We start from the raw sequence: 25,929 nt of genomic DNA, 5'->3' as shown, positions 1-25,929 counted from the left end.
ATAGTACCTACCTCCAGATTTTTTATGAGGACTAAATGAGATCATTCTTGTTAATTACTTAGCACTGTACCTGAAATACACTTTAAAAACTCAAGTAGAAGGAATAAGAATCATTATTGTTATTATGGGGGAGGGGCAGCATCAAATTAGAGCTAATGAGTCTTTGTATATACACAGCTCCAAAAAAACCACAATCCTATTTTAAGGGGTCTTAGCAGAATTCAAAGTCTTGTTTGTGAAGTCAGTGATGTTTTAAGTCATATGGTACTCCACTGGAATATATTAGAATATTTGGGAATGTTAGCAAACGGGTATTAGAATGTACACCCACCCATATTTCTTCCGTGATTGAATCTAAATCCATTCTGCTGTACTTTACATTATATGGTCTACATTACAGGATCAACTGATAACAAAATCGTGTCATTTATAACTGATTGAAGTTCAACTCTAGAAAGTTTGGTTCCAGAGCTTATGGTTAATAATCACCAGGCTAAGCTAGTATCTCTCATAGGTTACTATTTATTTAAAAAAAAAAATCATATAGGCCCAACTGGCTAAAGATCTAGAACAAGCTTTTTTTTAAAAAATTAACAGTTGAGTATACTGATACACATGCTTATAGAAATAATGAGGAATTTTACTATCATACTTCACATTGGCTAGAAGTTTCTTACTATAGATAATGCTGTCCAATTCAACATTTTATATACAAAAATGATAGGGAGAGCTTTGGATCTGAATGGAAACTTGGAGGATGAATTAAATACGGGAAATACGCGTTAAAGAGAAGTAGCAAATACTTTCATTATTTATCTGTTCATTCTGCCAATAATATTAAGTGCCAGGTGCAGGTAGATTTTTTTTAAAAAGGAGATTCTCACCATTTTTTTTTTATAACTATAAGCTCCAAAAATGCAATTCAGCTATTTATACAATGATTGAATTAACTTGTTTTAAGCTATAGAATGTCCTGTGAGTGCAGACCTGTGAGAAATTCAATAATCATTAGATAAAGACTATAAAAGGCACTACAGAGACCCCAGAAACAATACACAGGGTCGTATCCACATACAGTATAATAATACATTTTCCTTCCAAAAGTCTGACAGAAATCTCACATTATGGTCAGTTTACATATTTTTATTAAGCAAAGGAATGTGACACAAATTTTAAAAAGGTTTTTCATAAAAGGTAAAGTTTCTGCTTTTTTTTTTTTTTAAGATTTTATTTACTTATTTGACAGAGGGAGAGAGATCACAAGTAGGCAGAGAGGGAGGTAGGGGGGGGGACAGGCTCCCCGCTGAGCAGAGAGCCCTATGTGGGGCTTGATCCCAGGACCCTGAGATCATGACCTGAGCCAAAGGCAGAGGCTTAACCCACTGAGCCATGGAGGCGCCCCTCTGCTTGATTTCTAATGATTTTTTTTTTAACAAAGAGTTTATATGTGTTATCAAAAAACAGTAGCTTGCAATTGCAAGAACAGTTGCTTGAAGCTTGACCCTTGAGAGAAAAGAGTTTTTAAGTTCTCTTGGGTCAGATCATTCATTATCTGTTATGTTTAATGTTTATTATCTTTACATTTTCTTTTAATGCAAGTTAAATGAAAAGTAAATATACGGGATGGTAATCTTTTGCCAGGTACAAAGACCGAGAACATACTCCTAGTGTTTTTCACAATATTTCAAATTTCTAATCTGCAAAGAAGGAAAGTGTGTTCCTTTTTGAATTCGGCATTTGAAACTCAACTACATCAATGAACATTCTTTAGCACATGGACTTTATTTAGATCCTAGACTTATTAAATATAGGAGCGTTAATGAGAACAATGGTGTACATTAGTGTTTTTTCCCATTTATCATTAAGTTATAACATATACAAGAAAACATAATTTCCAGTTTCTTATCTAAGTGCAGTGGCCCCAACCTATTCCTGAAATTCAGTTCGGAGCAATTAAAGAATTGCCTGACTTGGCATTTTTTTGTATTTCCAGTGTTTCAGCGTATCATGTTTGTGCGCACTGGAAACATTTTAGCTTCTGGAGTTTTATGTCCTACAAGATTTCGCTCTTCTGAAAGTCGTAACAAACAATTCTGGTCACCTCATCTATGCATTTATTGAATACAATGCCTATGGGGGCTTAGAGAAAATCCAAACAACACTATTAGGTTTTCCTGGTTCCCAGGAAGCTCACAATCTACCCTCAGACTCTTAAAGGCGCTTGGCCTCTCAGGTCGGAGGCGCCACAAGAAGGCTGCTCCAGCAGGCCTGGGTAGGCAAAGTTGCTTCCTGGCCGGAACGCCAACTTGGCAAGGATCTGCTGCTGGCAGACACAGATTAGTAAGGATAAAGTCGCCACAGACTCAACCAGGCAAAGCATAAATGGCCCTTTCAGCATGAGCCCGCCGAGAAGGGATGTTACGGAGCCCAGCAACCCAAATTACTTTTTCTGGGATCGCCAAACTCGAGTTTTTGTGGTTGGTTGTTTTGTTTTAACGCTTTCGGATTCCTGAGGCAGGTGCCTCACCACCTAACCCTCCTACCTCGTTTTTTTTTCGCGTAACTCCTCTACCTCCTTGCCCAAGTTCAACTTTTTAATGGGCTTTAGAGGAGCGCAGTAGGCGCTGAGGCTGGGAAGGTGCGAGAAAGCGCGCTACCACCACATCGACTTCCACTGCAATAGCGTGACGGCGGGGGAAAAAAAAAACAAAAAAAGGCGGGCACGGGGACCAAAGGGGTGGTGGCAGAAAGGGCACAGGGCACGCCTCGCAGGGGGAGCAGGGGGCGGGGCCATGTGCCAGTCCCAGGGTTCCCAGCTCGGGTGCGACCGGCGGGCTCCTGAGCGTCCCAGCCTGCTCGCCGACCGCCGCTCCCCGGGCGAGCATCCTTGTCCCAGGACCTGCCCCTCGACCAGCCCGCGAGCGCGTCGCACGAAGGCGCGTCCGCATCCATGCCCCAGACTGGGGAGCAGAAGGCGTTCACAGACCCGGACGTGTGATGTGAGGCTGAGCGCGTGGCATCCGCGTCTTGCCCGGCTGAGCCGGACGCGGGAGGAGAGGGGCGCGCTCCAGCTCTTCTAGCGGTGCGCTGGGCGGGGCGCGGCTTGCGGGGGGCCGGCCACCCGCGGGAAGCAGCGGACGAGCAGGCGCGCTGCGGACCCGAGGGAGGGCACGGTTAAAGCTTTGCCATCAATTGCGAGCCCAGTGAGGCCGTCCTAAGCTAACACACTAACTCTACAGCTTCCCTCACGCCCCCAAACCACCGAAGGCGGCGACACCTGATCCAGCGCACAAGCACGGGTCCCTTCTGTCCCCGGATACAATTACGCGGCAGAGACACATTCAAACTCACGCGCAGCAGCCCAGAGCCGAGGTAAGTGGAGGGACCGCGCCGTTCCAGTGGGCGGAAGGGGGGCGGGCTGGGAGGAGGAGATGGGCGTTGTTTGCTCCCGAAGGTGAGCGCTGGGCGAATGGCTGCGATCCAGGGGCGGGGGGCTGGGATCGGAAAGGACCGATGGGGTTGGGCTGAGAGCGACCGAGGGAGTGGGGGTGGGGGTTAAGGAGAAAGGTTAATAAGGTTGAGGGGCCGTGAAAGAGGTCTTTCCTAGCTGCCCCCGGTAGCTCCCGTACTTTCTTCTCCCATATGGCACCCTTTTGAGGGTCTGCTTGAGTTCATGCGGGTTGAACTCGAGAGGGGAGGGGATAGCCTGGCGCGGATCTGGCGGAGGACCTTGCACTTGACCCTGGAGGGATGGGCATCGGGGAGCTCCAAGGCCCGTGCCCGCTGCCTGCAGGGATGGGGGACCAGGAAGTTTCGGACCTCTCTTAACAGTCTTCTACTTCGTCCTCTCTAAAGGGGAACTGGGTGTGTTGGGGGTGGGGAATGTCTCGGGGCTGCGCGCGCGCGCGCGTGCACACACACACACACACACACACACACAAACACGCACACTCTGTCTCTGTCTCTCTCTTGCACTCTCTTGGGACCCTCGAGCATCTCCCGGAGCCCATATGCCCGCGTGACACCCCCCCCCCCAGGAATGTATAGTGGTGGCGGGGTCGCTCGCGGGTTCACACGCGGTTGAGAGAATCATGCGGCGTGCCCTTGCCTTAGAGAAGCTCCTACGGGCTGCCGAGGTTAGAGGGGAGTTGCGAGAAGGACGTGCTGCAGGAAGTAGGGCGCCTTCCACGGGTTGGAGGAGCGGCGAGGGAGCCTGGGATGCGTGATTCGGGGTTGTAGGAGGCGAACCGCATCGGAAGGCGCAAGTATGTGCAGTGCGTCGGGGCAAAAGAACAGGCAGAGGTGGGGAGGGGTGTACCCAAACGTACGCGGAAGCTCGCTGGTTCAATTTTGCGTTGATAAAGTTGAGTGCGGTGAATGTACTAGTCTGCAGCACTTCCTTAGGGAAGGAACCGCTTCTGTACCTGTACTGCTGGTTGCCGTCACCAGCATCACGGGGCGCTGGGGTGGGAAGAAGGTGGGCCAACTTCTGAGAGTCCCGCAGACTAACTCACTGGAACGCTAGATCGTGTTAAGTAGCGATTCTTAAGGAGAGGGCGTATCACTAGAGGACGGGTGGTGGGCGGTGTTCTCAAGCGGGAGTGACCCGGAGTCACTTCTATTATGAGTCAGTATCAGTACCAGTGCCAGGTGGGTTCCACGCAGGAACAAACAAAGGAACACACACACACACACACTACTCTAGAAATAATCCCCTCAGGCTGTCACCTTGGATATTGAGTTTTTCAAGATTAATATCCTAAAGGTGTGGTTCTTTGGCTATATATGCCAGGTGTGCTGCGGGTTCTTCTGATAATTTCATGTTTCAAAAAAGTTCTCCACTCAGAATTTCTGTGCTTTTATATCTCTGGGGGGAAGAAATGACAGTCATTTGAAAGAAGGATAGAAAGTCCTTTTTAATTGGTATTCTGCTCATACTAGGATTAATCACACTTTATTCTCTGGAGATTCTTAAATTAATTGAAGAGTTATGCACTTCAGTGTTATATGATAAGGGATTCCAGAATTTGTTAACTAAGCTAAATCATAAATCACTATTTTTTTTTTTTTTTAGTGCCAGAGGGGGAAACTGTGGATTTAGTTTTCTTCTGTAAAAACTATCTCTTGATGGTTAGTTTGAGGTTTTGCTTTAAGAATGTAACTCGGTTCATCAAATATTCTAGATAATTCCAAAGGGAAATAACTCTAGTATTATTTGATTTGCCTGCCACCCAGAAGATAAAGGTGACATCTAGTGTGTGATTTAGTGCGGTAGGACTGTTCTAAAACTACAGTGAAGCGTGATGCCTTGACATTTGGTAAAAGCTTAATAGCGTTTTAGTAGCTGGGCATAACTTAGGAGAAACAATACTTCTGTTTTTTTCTGGGTAATACTACTATAGAGATTGAAACTCTTTAAATTTCCAGAACTTTGTGCATGTTGTATTAATACTTGGTGCACTTATTAGGATAAATAAACCAGTAAAATAGATAAAGATATTTATAACAAAATCTATTTCTTGTAAAATCTTTTTGTGGAAAGAGTTTGACAGTTAACATTGAATTTAAATTACTTAAAACATTCATGATACCTTATCAGCTTAATTACCACTTCAATATGGATGACAAAGGAAGAAAATAACCGCATTCCAGATTTGCAGACTCCTTTTCAAAGTTATTTATATATTTATTTATCAAATAATACTGAGTTGGTGCTGTTTATTTCAACTAGATTTTCAGAATATACCCGGAGAATAAGAACTCTTGATTGTTTTTGTAATATATATTAATACTACAGCTACTGATACTGATACTCTCTGGGTTGTTGCTTATATACATAAGTGCATTCTCCTTAGCTGACCCCTCCCATGATCAACTAATTATTGAAACTTAGAAATTCAGCTATTAAATAATTTCTAAATCTTACACTCTTACTTGCTCCCCTGGATTTAAATTAAATTTTTTTATTGGCTTGTCTTTATGAGCATGAATTCATAAAGAATTGAATAGTGCTATTTGTTGAGGTGTATAGAGCTGTTTTTGTTTATAGTAAATGGTCTCAGTCTGCCCTGTTGAAATACTAGATTGAAGACAGAGTACTATTCTTTTTATGGTTTTTCTGGGTCCTCTTTCTGTTATCAGCTATCTCTGCTGCTGTCAGGCTGTGAGCGAGTCCTGCTGCTATGTTGCTGCTATGTTGTCTGTTGTCTTTTCTTTCTGTGAAATGATGTGGGCAATTGCTTGAGTTTAAAGCCTGTGGGCTTTGTGTCAGGTACTTGGTGTTCTCATGCTTTATTTCTGGGCTGGATTGTAAGCTGTATGGCTGAGGTTCCCAATGGGACTAGTAGGATGGCCTCTGTATGTATGGTTTTAATGTCATTGTTTTACAGAATATTTTACAGAATATGAGATTATTACAGAATAATAATTACAGAAAAATATTAATATTACAGAATATGAGATCTTTAGAAGGGTGTCTTAATTTCAGACAGTTCAGTCTTATGAGAAATCTTTGCTTTTCTGAGAAATTGCAGTAGCCCTTTAAAAAAAGTTTACTTTTCTTAGAGTAGGCCCAGATTGTCTTTGTTTAGGAATATGTGTCCAGTGATGTTTTCTGTACCACTTTCTGCCTTTGAAACTAGCTAGCTAGATGGAATGTTGGTAATATTTTCCTACTCTGGTGTAAAAGGTGTGATTTGATAATCTCGATCACCTATTGAAGTGAGGTTAATCATTTCAATACTATTTTGCAAACTCCCTGTGGAGGAGTTACATAATCAAATTAGTTTGAATAAATTAGTTTAATTTAGTTTTGGAGGACAGTAGTAGTAATCAACATCTTCCTAAACTAAAACATTTCATAAGCATTCCTTCTTTTATTCAGCAAATATTTATTAAAAGCATACTATGTTCTTGTGCTTTGGGGATGTACAGACACAGAAGACCATGGAAGGGCTCTGGGTTTAAGAGGTTAGATAGATTGAAAACACACTAGTTTCAATAAGTGCACTCACAGAACCTACAACATTATATTGCAGTTACTGAAACTAGTGTATTTTCAATCTATCTAACCTCTTAAACCCGGAGCCTCATAGTGCATATAGGCACGGGCAGTGTCATGTGGGGCTGTTTGCCATCATAAGGAATATGGACCATTTTCTGTTCAGGTTTGTCTCTAAAAAGGAATAATAGGATGCAAAGATAGCTCTTAAAGCCATCTAGAAGGATGGATCTGAGGAATGTGAGACAGGAACGGCAGTTTAGAAGGTACCAGAGTGATCTCAGTTAGAAGGTAGCAGAGTGAGATCCAGTGATCTCAGGACTTTGTACCGTAGTGGTAGCCGTGAGAAGAAAAGGTTTTGGTCACAGATGTTAAGGTAGGGGAATCTCTAGGATCAGCGGTGTGACATACGAGGAGAGGCAGGTCAGAGGAGCAAGGGTGTTTCAGTTCAGTTTTGAAAGAGTATGGAGTACCTACAGAATGTCCCAACTGGAGAGGAGTGTCCAATGGATCATTGCACAGAAGTTCTGAGTAGAGGAATCTTGGCTGGATAAATAAGGTAGATAAATGGACAGATGGATAGGTAGGTATGGAAGTGGATGGATGGATGGATGGATGATTGGATGGATTGACAGCAGTTTTGAGTACATGGGTGGTTGGAGGTGGGGAAAAGAAGTTGATATGCCTTCCAGGGCAAGTACAACGAGTAAGAGAGAAATAGAAGCCTAGGGAAATCCTAAAATCCTAACAATCCTAAAATCCTAAAAATCCTAACAGTTTGGTGAGAAATAGGGAACAGTAAAGCATGGGAAGTACAGAATGAAAGGTGGGAGGAGAATGAGGATAGAACAACTTTTGAGTAGCTGAAGAAGGAAAGAAGTTCAAGAAGTGAGATCAAGTACTAAACTGAGGGGTATCAGACTGTCCTGATTCTGCTCCTGCATAAACTCTGTGACCTTGAACTTAGGGTACTGTTGTCATCTACAAAGAGGATCAAAGTTCCTACACCAAGTGGCTACTTTGAGGATCAAGTGAGATAAAGTCTGGCATGCTCTGTGCCTGGAAGGTCATTGGTTTGTGCTCCCTAAACGCTAGCTGTCTTTTGTGAAAAGCAGAACTTCGATTTGGTGATTAGTTGGTCTGTGGAGACTATTGCTTTTTGCAGTACTTGCTGTCAGGATTCAAGGAGGGTGATTAAAGTTATATTTAAGATGAAAACTTGATCAGATTTATAGCATTTGGGGAGGAAGCCAGTAGAAGAGAGGCAATTGGAAAATTTGAAGGGAGCAGAGAGAGCATTGGAAGGCATTCCTTGAGGAGAGGGTGGAAATTGCAAGAGCTCTGGGACTTTGTTGGGATCCTCAGGACAAGCCTCACTTTTCTACCAGCCTGGAGGGTTCTTAGTCTTACCCCTTATTCTAAAGCAGGCAGGTTGCTTTTTAAAAGCATCTGGTAATCAAATCAAATCATAGACGTTTTAAATGTTAAATTGTTTATGGTATTAAAAGCGAATTCTAGTTTCTTAGATAATCTAATAAGGGCATAGGTTAATCATTTTAAAAGAGTTGGAACACAAACAGCAAAAAACAAGACAAACGATATTAAAGCTGAACAAAATATTTAATAATTGATGATTCAGAAGGCACCTCCATATCATATGGGGTCTTAAAAGACAACACTGTGGGAAGCAATTATTAACTTGTGTAATAAGAGAAGGACTGATTCATTAAGTGTTTTTAAAAAATTAAGTGTACCGTGGCACAATTTAAAAATACCTACCTTTTTTTCCTTAGGATTTTCTCTATTTGGAGGAGGTAATGCTTTATATTAGAGATAAACATCTAAAATTAGATTTCTATTTTAATACGTGTCTACATTTCTCACCCTGTAATACATGAGCATTTTGAAAAAAATGTTTGCATGTAGGAACTGGTTTGGGAACCAATCAATAGCTGAACATAATGCGTATTATTTACTAATTGGTTACAAGCCATATTAATGATTAATTGGTTATAAATGATACTGATTTTTCTTTTTTAGTGCAAATTAATATGGATCTTTCAATACATAACTTTATTCGCCACATGTCATTTGTTTATATAGCACTTAGAGTATATGTAGTTTTTAGAATTTCTAATACAGTTTTTTTGAAATAAAATGAAATTAAATGTTCATATTTTTAAGGTGAATCGTTATATCTGTAGTTTTTACGTGTTCAGTGTGCGTGGATTTTCATCTCCGTGATGATGTTCTTTACTTGAACTTCTCTAGACACACTTTTTGTTACTAGGACCTCTCTATTTTGAGGTTGAATTTTGGTACTTTTTGTCCACTTGGCGCTAATTCCCTCCCAGTGTCTCATCTCATTCTTGCAAAGCGGGGTGGTCTGTGCATTTCCATATTGTATATTCACCAACTCGGTTTTAGACTAGATACTGTCCTGCTCAGCACTGCCTGTGGAGATGACAAATGCCAAGTTGAAATTGACTTGGATGTGTGTGCCATCCTCAGGTCAGCATTTGGGGGTGTGGAGCCAAACAAAAACAGAACATTTGGATTTATGAATGGTGGGGCATCTAGGACAGCATAGGTCAGTTCCTACTTCTTGGCTGGAAATTTACATAAGTATTAAAGCATTTGGAAAGAACGTGTGATTAGGAACATTTCGGAGAGACTGTGTATTTTGCTCTTAGTTTTGTGCTGTTTACCTGTATTGTTAATAATCAAAACAATCACTATATTGATTATATTTGCCCTGGCTTGGTTGAGATAACAGAAACACATCTGTAGGTATTCCAGTTCATTAAAAAAATTTACATTATAACCAATTTGGTAAATATTTGCTTGATTTTGGAATATTATTAATACAAACTTTGTGTAAAATTACTTTGAACTTTCCAATTCTGTTTTTTTAATTAATCCTCGAAATATTTTCAAGACAATGAGTCATGTTTTTTTAGCTATAACATTGGCTATAACTAGATTTATTAAATAATAACTGTGGTGCTGATTTTCTTTCAAGTGAGACGTTTCAGTTTAATACTGTGTCTCTGTGAATTAAAAAGAAAATTAAAAGGAAGTAGGATCAAGTGTTACAAATATGCTCTATTTTTTGTATGTTCCTGAAAAGTTGTATAAAAAATCAGGTTTATAAATCAGATAATATTTATAGAATGTAAATAAAGGTGATGGGTATACAGATGTTTGTTAATCTTTATAATACTTTTTCTGTATGTTTGAAATATTTTACAGTAAAAAAAATATGGACAACTGTACACACTACACCTATCAGTGTACCCAGAGACTTTGCTATTTAAAGCAATATGAAAGTAAATCTTTCCATAAAAAGAATCCCCTTTCGATTAATCTGTTTGACAAATTCAAATTTTCCTAATCTACTTAAGCAAATACATGCCACCCCCACACCAGCCGCAACTTTGGCACACCTCTGTACCATACTTTGAACGTAGTTGCAGCCACCAGAATTTCCTAAACTTCTGAATTGAAGATAAAGGTTTAATGTGAGCCTCATCATAATATTCCTTACTCTAAAGAGGAGGCATCCAAAGAAGGATTTGTGTTTCTGTTTTCTGGTTTTGAACCAGGAGTGGAGTGAATGGTTCGAGAGCGTTGCCTTTCAGCTTTGAGAGTGTTGCTCTAAGACTGAAGGGTCAGGGCGCAACCTGCAGGCCCTTCCCCGTGGGCTCTTGGGAAGAAAGGCCATTGTGCTTTACATAGCTTTTGCATTTGTGCTTCTGTACCTGGTGTTCATTTGTACTCACCAGCCAATCAGGGAGAGCGGGGCTTAGAGGAAAACTAGTCAGACAGGTTTGCCCGTCTATTTTAATGGAGGGGGGGAGCACAGTGAAATTTGTGGATAAGGTCAAGGGTGAAACTATTTTAAGGAATATTAATGCTGATCACTAACTCTTATTTTCTCCAGGGTTTTGAAAATACTCTGGGGGCATTGGTGAGAATATATCTTCATGGAGCTTAGAGTGAGAGTAAAAGGAACTGAAAGAAGTGAATAAAACATAGGGAATTAGAACAACATGAACAGAGGGTAAGGAAAAACAATAGCGGAGGGGGAGTAAAAATAAGAACAACAACAACAAAAACGATGGGAAGAGGACCAGTGTTTCAGTGCCCCTTGTAGGCTTTGTGTAAGCTTTGATCTGAGAATGAGTTTAATTAAAACAAGTGAATACCTGTGGTCTTCAGTATCCAATATCGAGAACGCTCTACTGGGCCAGGGCTGAGGCTTCCGAGGAATATTCCTGGGAAAATGTTGTAGATAACCATCTCTTAACACTGACTTTATCTTGGAAGTACATCGTTCCCTTGAACAACAGTAAAATGTTATATTCGTGCAGCCTTTTTGTGGCTTGTAAATCTCTTACTCATGCACTCTTACCGTGTGATTCTCATCCCACCCCTGCGCGCTGTCCAGTAGGGACTTCAGTAACTTCTGGAGGTCTCTAGCACGGTCTGTGAGGATTTGGTGTTGGAACACAGCCTTCTTTCCTAGATGGGGCCCTGGCGCTACAGCTCACCACCTGCTGAGACCTGGGCCTCCTTGAAATGACCATTGTTGAGTAAGTCTTTCTTCAGTTCTCACCAGAGACGCTTTACCCACTCATTGAAGATTTTTTTCCCCTTGACCCTCTGGGCTGGTTAGCTATTTGTGCGCAGGCATTGAGGTTTTATTTATAAAGAGATGATGCAGATTTGCAAGGCTAACTCTGGTCTTTCTCTCTTTGTAGAGTCTTAACAGATAATTACGTGTATTTAGTTTTTTTATTTTGTATTTTATCACCTCATGTCATAAAACAGCAGTTGGAGAAACAAACGATGACACACTTTAGGAAGATCTGACTTAGGAGGCATTTGAATTGCTCCCTTCCTCCTCACCCCCAGATAAGACATTTTATACCAGTTAATTCAAAGCACCCATCCAGGCAGAGCCCTTTTCTCCCTCCTCTGTGCTTATCTCCTCCTTTGGTAGTTGGCAAAATTCTCTGGTTGCAAATGTCTCCTCTTCTGTCTCCTTCTGGGCAGGGCAGTAGGAGTGGGCATAGGAAGAAGAGCACATTTTGAGGAATCTCTTCAGCCAGACTGAAAAGAAAATAAGCAGTTTGGTAAGGCTATTTATAAGAAATGATGCCTGACTCTTCCCACTTGCCTGTTTAAATTTTTTAAAAAATATTTTATTTATGTATTTGACGCAGAGAGAGAGAGGTCACTGCTTGTGATTGGCAGAGAAGCAGGCAGAGGGTGAGGAGGGAGAAGACTCCCTGCTGAGCAGAGAACCCCATGTGGGGCTTGATCCCAGGACCCCGGGATCATGACCCAAGCCGAAGGCAGAGGCTCAACCCACTGAGCCACCCAGGTGCCCTTAAATTTTTTTTTTTTTAATTCTTGAGAGCACTGGGAGGTAACTATGTTATTTTGATCCGTTAGACTTTAGCATATGCTTAGGAATATCATTTTGTTAAAATTTCATAACTATGCAAAATACACAAACACGTTCCTCTGGCTGTCCTGCTCCTTCCTTTTGCTGGTCCACTCTCTTTCCTTCTACATCTGGTGGCCTTTCTGAAGATCAAGTCCCTGCCTTTTGTGGGGAATTTAGGAGAGGGATCCTAGTGATTGGGTTAAAATTGGTGGGAGGGATGCAGGGGAATGTGTAAGGGGGTGGTCCAGCAGGTGTCACCAACAAACGAGCTGGTCATTTTATCCAAATCACCCTGCATAGTACTTGTTCAGCCTGTATAAAGACCTTAATTGCTTTATGCTTTCTCATCATTATTTTTACTAGTAAAAATACTTCAGCTTACAGTTTTGATACTCCTTAAATGCATTCCTCTTCCTACTTACACTTCTCTGCCCTAAAGTTCATGTCAGGGGAGACATTTTGAACCAGACATGTTGATTCCTGGAGTTCTGTATAGTGAGCGTCTGTAACGTTACACGAATTAATTCAGCCATTCATTGAACAAGCAGCCTATTAAATGACAGAACTCTTCTGCCTTAGAGCCACAAATACATGGCGATTCTTAAAAATCTAATAAAAAACGTACACGTTGCATGTATAAAGGTTTAAGAAGGTCATTTTTAAGGCTTTTCAGAAACTGCTTTTGATTTGCATATCTCAGAATTTAAGAAGAAGTTGATCTGTTATCTGACACAGGGCAGTGGCCACTTTGGAGAGTCTATATGGTAGAGGTACGAGAGAGAGTGGATTGGGACCCCGGAAACCCAAGTGCTGTGTCCCACTCTGCCAGCAAGTACTACAGACTTAGCCAGGTGATGCCAGGCAACAGCCCCCCTGGGGAGCTTGTACCTTTCTTTACAAATGAGAGGATTTGGACTCTGTCAGCTCTAGTCTTGAAATTGGGCCTTTGACATTTTTTAAATGAAAAACATATTTTAACAATATTTGGTATCGTTTCATAATAAATGTATTAAGTACCAGTATCAAGTATATTTATGTTTCCAAGACTAATAGCAATGGCAGTGCTATACAAAAGACTTCTCTGACTTGCTTCATTATGCTGAATACCATTTGTAATTCCAGATAAATTATATTTTCAGGTAAAATTATATTTTCACCTTTAGTAGGGAAACATCAGAGCAATGCATTCAGTCTTTCTACGGGACCTACCAAAATCTTCCTTTTCTGGGGAAAATACAACTTTGCTCCTTCATCTAATACCCCGTAATAACCTTCTCTTAGTGGTTATTCATGTATTTTAGAAGACAGCATTGGGAAAGTTTGTGGTTTGTTCATGTGAATAGGGAAACGTCCAGAAGTTTGTTTTTTGTTTTGCTTTGTTTTTGGTTATGTTTACGCAGATGTCTTCTGTTCTAAAACGTGTTTAAGACCTCACTTGGCAATTTTTTTTTTTGCGACTCTTAATAATGTTAATGTAGATTAATTGTTAAAAATCCATTTAAACTAAGGATAGTAGCGAAAGGATTGTTTTATTAATATAAGAGAAACAATCCTGTGATATTTTGGGGTCCTTGTACATTTCTGCAACCTTAAAAATGTCATGTAATGATATTTTGAAAAGCTGTTTCCTGGGGCATCCGTTTGGCTCCGTCTGTAGAACATGTGACTCTTGATCTCAGGGTTGTGAGTTTGAGCCCCACTTTGTGGATGTAGAGATTACTTCAAAAAATTATAATGAAACCTTAAAAAGAAAGCTGTTTCCCCACATGTGAATTTGTCTTGTTTTGGGAGAAGGTGAAAATTTGATCTGGATCTCCTCCACATTCACTGTGGTATTCCATGATTTAGAATCCTAATAAAAGAGAACTATAAAAAGTCCTCATGAAACATTTTAAAACATTAACTGAACATCAGTTTTCTTTTAAGAAAGCATATACCTATAAGACCTTAAAGTCTCAAGCAGTCTCATTTATGAAACTTTTTTCATTTGCTTAAAGATGAGATCAGAATAAAAACAAAGAATTTCCTTATTGTTTGTTGAATGTGATCACATGATACAGTTGCATGGAGATAACTGTACCAGGCTGGTCTTGAGATGAAAAGAAACCCACACTTATTCCTGTGTGATGTGATGATATATATATATATATATATATATATATATATATTCAATCTCATATGTATTTTAAAACTGGGTATGTGATAGGGGTGACTGGGTGGCTCAGTCAGTTAAGCATCTGCCTTGGACTCAGGGCCTGATCCCAGGGTCCTGGGATTGAGCCCCATATCCAGCTCAGTGGGGAGCCTGCTTCACCCTCTCCTCCCCTCCCCACTTATACTTTCAAATAAATAAACAAGTAAATAAAATCTTTTTAAAAAAACCCTGGGTATGTGATAAAGATAATGCCACTGTTTTCTTTATTAAAAAAAGACAATTGCATTTTTTAAAATTGCAAGCTTTTATCTCTATGTGTGATTCTGGAAATGGGGCCTGAATCAGCAGCATCAGCATCACCTGGAAGTTTGTTAAAAATGAAGATTTTGGGGCCCAGCCAGATCTCTAGAATTTGAAATTGGGAGGACACCGCCGAAAGTCTTTGTTTTAACTAGCTCTCCGGATGGTTTTGATGCAAGCTGAAGTTGTAAAACCTCTGATCTCTGATACTAAATGAAATCAGTTCAGTTTTTCCATGTGATGAAAACATTTCTGATCATTTTAGGGACAAAGAAATATTAGGTTTCGATTTCAAAATGCTCTCCTGTTAATACTTTCCTACATACACACTCTGCTCCTTCCTTTATTAAATGAAGCATTTTGTTTAAATAATGGGTTGGATTAGTCGTTTACTTTTGTGTGCTTTGCTATGATTTTGTGTAAATGCAGCCCAGTGGTTCTCAGTACTGTAATTACTTGGAGGGCATTATAAAAAAGCAAAAGAAAAAAAGTGCTAAGACCAAAGTCTTATCCCCAGAAATTCTGATATAATTGATAAGCTAGGGGCTGGTAGGTTTCTCAGGCATCTCTGGTTCTTAGAAGCATCCAGGTGATTGATTATAAGGTATCATCAGAGTTGAGAGCCACTGGAATGTAGCCATATGTTCAAAGATTGGCTCACCTACCATGTAACAGTCCCTTAAAAAATGATATAAGTAAATTAGGTCCTTCCATTATTTTAAGCAAATTATCTTTTGTGTATGTGCAATTAGAAAATAATTTATTTTCCAGTAGGTTATGGTATTGTTGACTGGGTGACCATGTTATTAAGTAGGTTTTAATTGTTCTTCATTCTATTTCTTGGCTTTACTCTGGATCCTCACTTACCAAAGGGCAGTCCGTGTCTCTGCACCCTCCCATTTCACCAGAGAGCTTAGAAGGAAATGATCCCGGGCCACACACTAGCTGTACTGAGTTAGAATTCGCATTTTAATAGTATCCCTATGAAATTTGCCTTCACATTAAAAATTCTTGATAACATAAAAATTGGTGAGTTTCCTTTTTCTCCATTTTTTTTTCCTTAGTGTCTATTTATCTGGTCTTGACTACTTTTATGAACCAAATCATATCAGTCTCATTAAACCCATTTTTAAATCCATTTTTTTCAGTAAGTTTTTTAATTGTAAGGCATCTCTAAGACCATCTAATGTCATAGCTTACCTGGCAGGAGAAGGAAATGAGGCACGGAAAAATTAAACGACTTGGCCCAAATTACAAAAGCTGTTGATAGGGGAATCCATAGATGCATGCCATATATATTTTTATTTTTTCTTGCATTATGGAGACTTCATTATAGGGTCACTTAAAATGATACTATTTTCATAATGTAAACAACTTGAAATGTGAGCTGCCTGAAATGACAGTCTTAGGTTAACCAAGTATGACATATACCCCCCAAAAACAAAACTTTAAATACACAATGACATTTATTTAGATTACCTGTCTTAATGTGACACTGGTTAATACCTACTAATACACTGATATTTCAAATTACATTATAATTTGTGGGGTTAAGTAGTAATGAGAAAGTTGGATGTGTAATATACTGAAAATTGAAAGGTACCATCATGTCCTTATAAATCACTCAGACTGTACTCATGTGTTCCCGAGATGGTATAGGTACTTCATAACAGAATATTAAAAACATATACTTTGGGATTGCTTGCTTGTTTATTCTGAGTTGCTCTGGATCTTGAGTGGGTCTTATGCTTTCTGAGTACCCAGCACAAATGAGCTTTAATTCTGGTCTTTCTATTTCAGATGCACATGCCCTTTGAATCACTTGTGTTTCTCTTGATGCACATAGAATTGAATATTAGATCCTTGTCTTTCTGTCTGGTGGTTGAATTGCATCAATATCTCCAGATGCTTATTAGAAATGCAGATTTTGGGGTTCCCCCCCAGACTTCCTAATAGCTTGTGTGATGAAGAAACCCCAGAATCCACATTTTTTGGTAAGCACTACAGGTGATTTTTCTGGACACGAATATTTGAGGACTATTTCATTAGATAATTAAATTTGTGTGTTTAATATAGCCATGTTTAATCACTAGTATTGAGTAGTAATTTGATACCTATTCACTGCAAGGTACTGAGTGGCATTGTCTGTTGGTGTCCATATCATCTGTTGTTCCTTCCTCTCTTTTGCTTGTTTGTATCTTCCCTTCCGACCTGATGATGCCGGAGAAGTGCCCAGGAGGGCCTGGGCCAGCTTCCACTGATAAGGGAATAGCATTGGGTTTCTCACGACAGCTTTACCATCTGTACTAGATGCCCGACAAGATACTGGCCGTGTAGAAAAGTGGTTGAGTGCAGCTAACTTGGAATGCTGTAAGAACAACAAAGGACAGCAGAAGCATTCTTTATAATCTCTCCTTCACAAGGAGGTTTTTCGTGTGCCCCTTGGCACACGTATAAGTCCCAAGTGCAGAATTAACATTTTTGAATGGTATTGCTACTGGTTTATTCCTTTCAGTGTTTCGTGTGTATAAAGAAAAATCTGCCTGTGTGGTACCTTTAGAAATTTCTGTTGGTCTCATTTTTTCTTTAAGGTGACATGGCAGTGTCGGGAATGTGGTATTAATAGTAGAATATTTTCTGTTGTGCCTTTTGATTTTGTTATTAGACACAAAAGCAATATTAAAAAAAAAGCAAAAATGACTGTGCTAGAAATTTTGACTGAAAGCTTTTGACAAGTAGCTTTGGATGAATTTATTGACTAATTTTTTAAGTCTGTGAAATGGAACCCAGGTTTTTCCTTTGCATTTAGCATATAGTGGTTGTACTTCTGTAGTTACATCGTACACTTCCATACAGATAGGTAGTTAACTGTGAGTTCCCGTGAGTGACCCGAAACCATGAATGTGGGGAAGTGGTTGACCTTGCCAGCCTCCCATCTCCAGTCAGGGTGTTCCCATTTCACAGCGTGATTTTAGGGTACTCCTTCCTCTCTATAGTTTAGTTGCAAGAAGACAGCCGTGGTTAAATTCAGAGCACGAGCTATTATTGCCTGCCTATGAAACTATTGACCTATTCTCTAGCAATAAAGCAGAGTTTCCTCCCAGTTTATCCATAGTTACAACTTTTTTTTTTCAGCTTGGTTTTCTTCTTCGCGTTGTGGGATAAAAGTGGGTTATGTGGTTGAGGATGTGAACCTCTGCAGTATACAAATGCTGGATCTCGCTCAGGTTCTCAGTCTTCCTGTCTGTGAAATGGGAACAACTCTTTTTCCTTGGTGTAGGGTCTTTATAACATGAGGTCATGCTCATTAAGCCTGTAGGGCAGGGAAGGCACACAGTGCATAGTACAGCTCTTTTTAAGATCTGCTGTTTATTGATAGTTTTATGTGAGGATGCAAGGCCCCAGCTCGAGGGTGACCAGCTTGTTCCGGTTTGCCCAGATAAGAACCCTGGAAGGTCCACATCCTGGAAATCCCCTCGGGTCTGGGCAAGGCAGGATGGTGACTCACGCCATCGCTGGACACAGAGACTCAAGATAGCAGTGGCTTTGAAAAAAATAGTAGGGAGAAGGGTCCTCATGGGTCTGAGCAAGGCAGGGCTCATACTGGCTTCTCTCTTGTCACGCCAGTATCTTTGTTGTTCCAACTTTATACTTCTGCCTGTGTGGTCCAGGATGTTAATCATTACCATGTTCTTCTTCCAGCCGCCAGAAAGGTGGAAGGTAAAAAGTGAAACCTCTGGGGGCGCCTGGGTGGCTCAGTGGGTTGGAGCCTCTGCCTTCGGCTCGGGTCATGATCCCAGCATCCTGGGATCGAGCCCCACATCGGGTTCTCTGCTCGGCAGGGAGCCTGCTTCCTCCTCTCTCTCTGCCTGCCTCTCTGCTTACTTGTGGTCTCTGTCTGTCAAATAAATAAATAAAATCTTTAAAAAAAAAAAAAAAGTGAAACCTCTGAAGGCATAAATTAGAGATGGCCGGTATCACTTCTGCTTCTGTTCCATGTCCATTCACTAGAACTTACTTAGAGGGCTCAAACTAGCTCTTAGCGAGGCAGGGAAGTGGCTTTGGTCTTCTGGCGGTGAGTCAAGGGAAAGCAGAGGATTCCCTTACTAGAAAAGAGGAGAAAAATATATGCTGCTGCTGTCTCTCCTGGGCCTATAATGGCATCCAACAAACTCCAGCTGCTTCTCCCATTCTTTTGTTACTTAATGTAATGGTCATTTAGACAGCGAATGTGTAAGAAGTTAAAAATAAGATGCAATCCCTAAATTTAGGAAGGGCTGAAATGCAGTCTATACTCTGCTACTTTCTTCCTCCAACTGCAATACCCATTACCTTAGAAATTTTTTCTGTAACTGAGATGTGTAACTGACTTTAGTGCCTCAGGCAAAAGCTTTTGATTTAGAATTTTGTTGAGAAGTAAGGCAGTTGATAAAATTGCATTTCATTCATTGAAGATTAAAGAAAACAATGGGTCTGTGGTAATGCCTGTGGTCCAGCTACATATCCTGGTTCAAAATCACAATTATAGTTAATTCATTCAGTAAATATTTATTGAGCACTTACTACAAGGTTAGCAAAGGGAATGAAATAGTTACCTACTTTGGCTAAAATCTCCAACCTTTGGAGCTTAAATTGTGCTAGAGGATACAGAAATCAGATTTGTTTTGTTTTGTGTTTGCAAATGAAGTAAAATTAACATTCAGTGTGGTATTAGTTTTAGGTATATAATAGTGATTGGATAATTCTACACATTCCTCAGTGTGCGCAATGTTATTACGGTATTATTGACTGTACTCCGTGTGTCCTACATTTCAGCTCCGTGACTTAATTATTTATACCTAGAAGTTTGTCCCTCTTAAACCCTTTTATCTATTTCATCCCTCGCTTTGACCACCACCAGTTCTATTTAAAGTTTGTTTTTTGTTTGTTCATTTGTTTTGTTTTTTAAATTCCTTAAATAAGTGAAATTCCATGGTGTATGTCTTTCTCTGACTTGTTTCACTTAAGCATAATACCTCTAGGTCCATCCATGTTGTTGCAGATGGCAAGATCTCATTCCTTTCTATGGCTGAGTAGGACCTCATGCATATACAACATTTCTTTATCTGGTTGTCTATCGAGGGACACTTTGGTGGCTTCCATAACTTGGCTTTTGTAGATAATGCTGGCAGTAAACATAGGGGTGCATATGTCTTTTCAAATTTGTGTTTTCATTTTCTCTGGATAAATACCCAGTCATGAAATAATTGGATCCTATAATATTTCTATTTTTAATTTTTTGAGGAATCTGTACTGTTTCCCACTGATTTACATTTCCATCAACAGGGCATAAAGTTCCCTTTTTGTCCAGATCCTCACCAACACTTCTTATCTCTTTGTCTTTTTGCTACTACATTCTTACTGGTGTGAGGGAATATCCTGCTGTGATTTTAATTTGCATTTCCTTGATGAGTCCTGATGTGGAGCATCTTTTTGTGGGTCTGTTGGTCATTTTTGTATCTTTTTTTTTTTTAATTTGACAGAGAGAGATGACAAGCAGGCAGGGAGGCAGGCAGAGAGAGGGGAGGAAGCAGGCTCCCTGCTGAGCAGAGAGCCCCGCGGGGCTCCATCCCAGGACCCTGGGATCATGACCTGAGCCGAAGGCAGCGGCTTAACCCACTGAGCCACCAAGGCACCCCTCATCTTTGTATCTTTATGTCTTCTTTGGAAAAATGTCTATTCAGGTCCTTTGCCTATTTTTTAATCAGATTTTTTTTTTTTTTTTGGTGTGAGTTGTAGAAGTTCTTTGGATATTTTGGATACTAACCCCTTATTGGACATATCATTTGCAAATATTTTCTCAGATTCCCTGGGTTGCCTTCTCATTTTGTTGATGGTTTTCTTTGCTATGCAAAAGCTTTTCACTTTTGTGTAGTTCTCGTAGTTCATTTTTTGCTTTTGTTTCCCTTGCCTGAGGAGACGTAGCTAGAAAAATGTTGCTAAGGCTGATTTCCAAGGGATTACTGTCCATATCTTCTTTTAGGAGTTTTATGGTTTCAGGTCTCACATTTGGGTCTTCAGTTCATTTTGAGTTTATTTTTGTGGTTGGTGTAAGAAAGTGTTACGGAACCTGGACTGGATCCTGATGGAAGAACCAAGTGGCAGTGGGAGACTTTGGAGGATGGAAGGTTTATTTAACATGGGTGGGCTCAGAGGAGGTTGTTCTGCAAAGGTCTGAGCCCCGAGCACAAGCAGGGAGGGGGATTTATACCCTTCTTCTTCTGCATACTTGGTACTTCTGCCACGTGCGGAAAACAGGGTAGGAAAGGAGAACCCGGGAAGGCTTCAAGACAGGGACTGGAATTCCCTTGCTGGTTTGGTCAGCCATCTTTGAGTACAGTTTTTCCCTATCATTCCCCTCTTTGATGCCCCTTTAAATACCTAGTTTAGAGGGCATCATTATCATCTATTATGATGGCCCTGAAAGGCTAGTATCTGGGGCGCAGCTCACGTGGTAACAGTGTTTTCTATGAAGTTAGCAATCCATCTTAATGTTCCTAAGGCTGTCCAACAAGCAGTAACAATAACAAGTTTCTGGGAGAAAGTCCAGTCAGAAGGGGCAGTATGTTAAGTCCAACAACTGAGGTGAGGGATATTGTGCCAACAATAGTCTGGGACCATGGTGAACAGATGTCCATGAGTCGGTGGGGTCTCATTGAAGGTGGAGCTGGAACTGGTCCATAGGATCTGGTTGGGCTTTCCACTGGAGTGATTCATCCAACTGGTGACAGCTGCCTTTACTTTAAAGCAGTGAATCCATTGGGTGACACCCAAGACCTTGAGAGCGGTAGGGGTGGTTAGAACAGCAGGGTGGGGGGGCCCTGTCCACCATGGTTTGAGGGGGTCCTTTCTAATGCTTTTCAGGAGATGTGCCTTAGAGTTTTTCCCAGGGCTTGGAGATTTTGGAACACTTCTAAGTTTCCAATCTGTTCGAGGTCTCCTCGAACAGTAGTAGTAAGCCTACTTACTACGGGGGGTGGCCTACCATAGAGCTTTTGAGGTGAATTATATCTGTGGCAATCCTTTAAAACCAGTTGACTAGAATAAACAGGATCAATGACATCCAACAGTTATGTTCTACAAAAGTATGACATTCAGGCATAAGGATAGTTGGATTTAAAGTTTGACAGGTTTTAGGTATTATTTCAGGCATATCTACCAGTGTACCTGGTATTATATAAGTTGGCCTCAATCAACCATTGGTGGCATTTGGTTTCTAAGACACTCTGGACCTGATGTGAAGTCATTATAGTCAGGGACTGTCCCCTAGGGAGCTTTGAGGCTCCTTTTACCAAGAACATTATTGTATGCTTAGCTAAAGCCTAAATTATTTGCAATTGCACCTCAGTAGAGGTGACTTCTAGGATAAATATAACTGAAAAATACCACTAAGAAGACCTCTTTGTTTGAGGTAAAGAGTTAACATACTAATTACAAAGGATCACTGGCAAGTGGGAGAAAACATTTCTCAGGAGATGCCAAGTGCATAACCCAATCCAGTCATAAAGAAAGTGGCGTCATTCATTATCTCCACAAGTCCATAGTCACTCCACACAGTCTGCCGTCTGGAGTGGGGTATGCTTTGGCTTTTAGGGAATGATTTCGTTATCCTAGCCACATAGGACTGGTCAAGGTGATAAGTTATACAGTTGTTGGAGAATCAGTCCCATTTTCCAGTTGTTTAATCGTGTGCCATGGGGTCCTGTTGTTATTAGCCCCACAGAATAAAAACAAGAAGATTGTCTAAACAAGCTATTGCACAGCATCTCTGAAGTTTAAGTTGTCTAGCTTAGGTAAACAAAAAACACTTAAAGACAATCAAATCTAGAATTTACATCCACAAAGGTGGATTATTTAAACGTATTTTTTCTCTCTAAAATAACCCTCATTTCCAGAGATAGCCAAATCAGGACTAACTTACTTGAGAAACAAGTCCAGTTCGAACAAACCTGGCCTAATTATTTACATAAACTCAGCAAGAACAGTAAGTGATCATATAGATCTTTTAGAATCTGCTTTGCTGGAGCTTAATAAGGAATCTCTGGTTTGAACTTCTGGTAGCCTCTCCAGGCCAGAAGCCAGGCCATGCACTTGCCATCAGACATACTGCAAAACCCCTAAGATTTGGGCAGATTCCTCTTCATGAGGTGCCCAGAGTATCCTGAGGTTCCTGCCCTTGCCGAGAAGTGACATTCTTTTCTCACCTGGTGAGGTTCCTGGGACCTCTGTAAGCAAGGTATCAGGCCAACAGTTTCAAGGATCTTTATGGCTCTAAGTTTCATAAAGTCAACCTTAGCTCCTTAAAGCTGTCTGGTCATATCTGAGTCTATGCATGTCTTCCTCAAATAATGATATCCCAGTCAAACAAAGCCTTGGTAAAATAACCAATGTTTCCCATGGTGTTCTGTTACAAGGAGAGCCGATTCTTACTGAACTTATACAAATGACTAGGATTGCCATAGAAGAAGGTATACTTAATGAGGCCTTTTGGGTTTCAGAGGGTTCAGATAGAGAGAAAAGTTGAGTGCTTTAATTTGCTTACAAATGATTATTTTTTTTAAAGATTTTATTTATTTATTTGACAGACAGAGATCACAAATAGGCAGAGAGGCGGGCAGAGAGAGAGAGAGGGAAGGAGGCTCCCTGCTGAGCAGAGAGCCTGATGCGGGGCTCAATCCCAGGACCCTGGGATCATGACCTGAGTCGAAGGCAGAGGCTTTAACCTACTGAGCCACCCAGGCGTACCACAAATGATTATTTTATCATGTTTCTGTATGTCATAGAAATCTTAGTTTCCTTAATTAGGAAGAGTGAACATTAAGGGACCAACAATGTTTTTCAAACAAGGATCACAAAACTATAATCATGTTTTTAGTTCATTTAGTCCCATGTTACTGATTCTTGTTCAGTCTGAATGCAGCTTCTTACTTCTGGAAGTTCTTACTCATTTCAGTTTTAGGCTTTTTAACATACTGAATATCTGTATCTGTCCTTTATATGAATCTCTTTGAAGAACTAAGTCACTTTACAAGAGAATTAGGACACTTATAAATGACAAAAACTCAGGATAGACATGGTTAATGATCTGATAGGAGAGTTCACTATGATACGATTGACGAGGAAACTCAGTTATTCTGTGATACATAACACATCAATAGCCAGAACCAGATTGTTACATACCAAACAAGCAAGCCTAATTAGTCAGCAAGAGTTTGTTCCTGATTTAAATCTTGGGGATGTTTGTTAAAACCTTAAAAAGTTTTAAAACACATGCCTACATAGGATTGGGGATGTTGAAGACCTGATAAAGGCAAGACATAGAAACTGGTTTTTTTAAGCAGGCAGAGAGAAAACAACTATTTGCATTTTCTTATTAAGAGGAGACCAACAATTGAGAATACTGTCTTTTTGAACAGAGAGAAAACCAACTTTCTATACCAGTGTCTTTTAAAAATTCATTTCAATCTTAGTCCATCCTGACCACACCTAAAATTTATTTCCAAAGATTTCCCATCAGAAACCTTCTACAACTTCCCTTTGCATTTAAGTTTTGTCCCAAGCCATTTCTTTCCAAACAACTGTCTCATTTAAGACAAAATTACCTTCTTTTACCTTCAGCAAAATGCGTTGCCATTCTTTATCTTTCTACATATCTCCTACTTTTCCACATACAGAGTTGATTCCCTTATTTCCATCAGTCTTATAGTTAGCAGAATTTTGCACTCTTTAGAAGCCTTAATCTCCAGTGACGACTAAGGAGTAGCCAATTGTGAACTGTTACAGCAGAATTCTTAAATGGCAAATTTGTGAAATCAGTTAAGCACAAAAACATGTTTACCAACAGATTTAAATATTCTTAGTTCTTTGCGGTAAGTCAAAAGCACAGACCTGTGTCCTGTAATCAGTGCTTTAGCACTTGATCCCATTTGGAAAGGACCTAGATGTCCAACAAATTTAATTCCATCTGTCATCCAACCAAAACTTGATAAAGTTTCAGGTTACCAAAGACTTTGAAAGCTACTTTAACAATTACCCATGAAAACTTTGATGAGATAATTAACCATTTTAGTCATCTTTTTACAAACAACTCAACAGAGATAACATGAGGTTATTTGACCTTTGGTAAACCTTGATAGAATAAAAGTTTCCTGTTTACCACCGATAACTTAAAAGACACATCTTTCTTAACTAAACAACAAACTTAGTTTAAATGCTGAATTATGATCCACTTGGATCTTCCCCATGGTCAATTTTTACCTGAGACACATGGAGAAATCTGGAGTGGATGGTGGTTAGGCCTTGGGGGTGCTTTTCTTGCTCCTTGACAGTGAAGAGAGGGACCATGGTGCCTGAGGCACTGAGGATGGTCCGGAAACCAGTAATGCAGGCCACACCCCAAATGCTGCAGAAACAGGAATAGGGGGATGGGGAGACAGAAGAGAGAGTGCTTCCAGAAGGCAGAGAAAAGGTTCCAGTTTAGGAGATCATCATCAGCTCCAGACAAGCAGATGCCATGTTTTCCAGCCGACAAGCAGGGATAGGTAGTGCATGTCAGGCCAGATAAGACAGGGAATTTCCCGGAAACAAAGGGAGTTTCAGTAGCTGCTTGGGAATATTCCTTAAAGTCCTTGCCCTGAAGGACACCAGGGATCGTGACCTGAGCGGAAGGCAGATGCTTAACCGACTGAGCCACCCAGGCACCTCCCCCACTTTCTCTTAAAGGTAGATATGAGAGCTCTTGTTATTTTCCATCCTGTTTCTGTCTGGATCAAGTTTCCTATGGGCTGTCAGAGCTGCTAAATCGAGTATCTCCCCACACATGCCACTTAAAAGAAGCAGGAGCACTGTCTCCTGCAGCTCAGCTTTAGGCCCTGGGTCAGAGGACTGTGGTCCCCACACTTTCTGATAGTTTCATCCTTGTCTAGAGCTCATCTGCATTGCTGCCCCTGATGCTCCCCAGGCAAGGCCTCCCTGATAGGC

At 40.6% G+C, this 25,929-nt stretch overlaps 1 protein-coding gene across 2 annotated transcripts in view; it reads left to right on the top strand.

Annotated features, from left to right (window-relative positions):
- The first annotated feature begins 2,793 nt into the window (after window positions 1-2,793).
- Window positions 2,794-25,929, top strand: part of UGT8 (UDP glycosyltransferase 8) — an 89,305-nt gene continuing 66,169 nt past the window's right edge. Inside the window, exon 1 of one of the 2 annotated variants that reach the window (XM_004748023.3) lies at window positions 2,794-3,372. The gene's annotated coding sequence lies outside the window, so the exon portion shown is untranslated. Of the gene's footprint in view, window positions 3,373-3,955; window positions 4,266-25,929 lie in introns of those variants that run through there. The other variant, XM_004748024.3, reaches the window with a different exon arrangement.

This window comes from Mustela putorius, unplaced genomic scaffold, assembly GCF_011764305.1.
Source record: "Mustela putorius furo isolate JIRA1106 unplaced genomic scaffold, ASM1176430v1.1 tig00000868_pilon_pilon_pilon, whole genome shotgun sequence".
NCBI classification, from domain to species: domain Eukaryota; kingdom Metazoa; phylum Chordata; class Mammalia; order Carnivora; family Mustelidae; genus Mustela; species Mustela putorius.
This window is presented reverse-complemented; position numbering and strand designations above follow the sequence as displayed.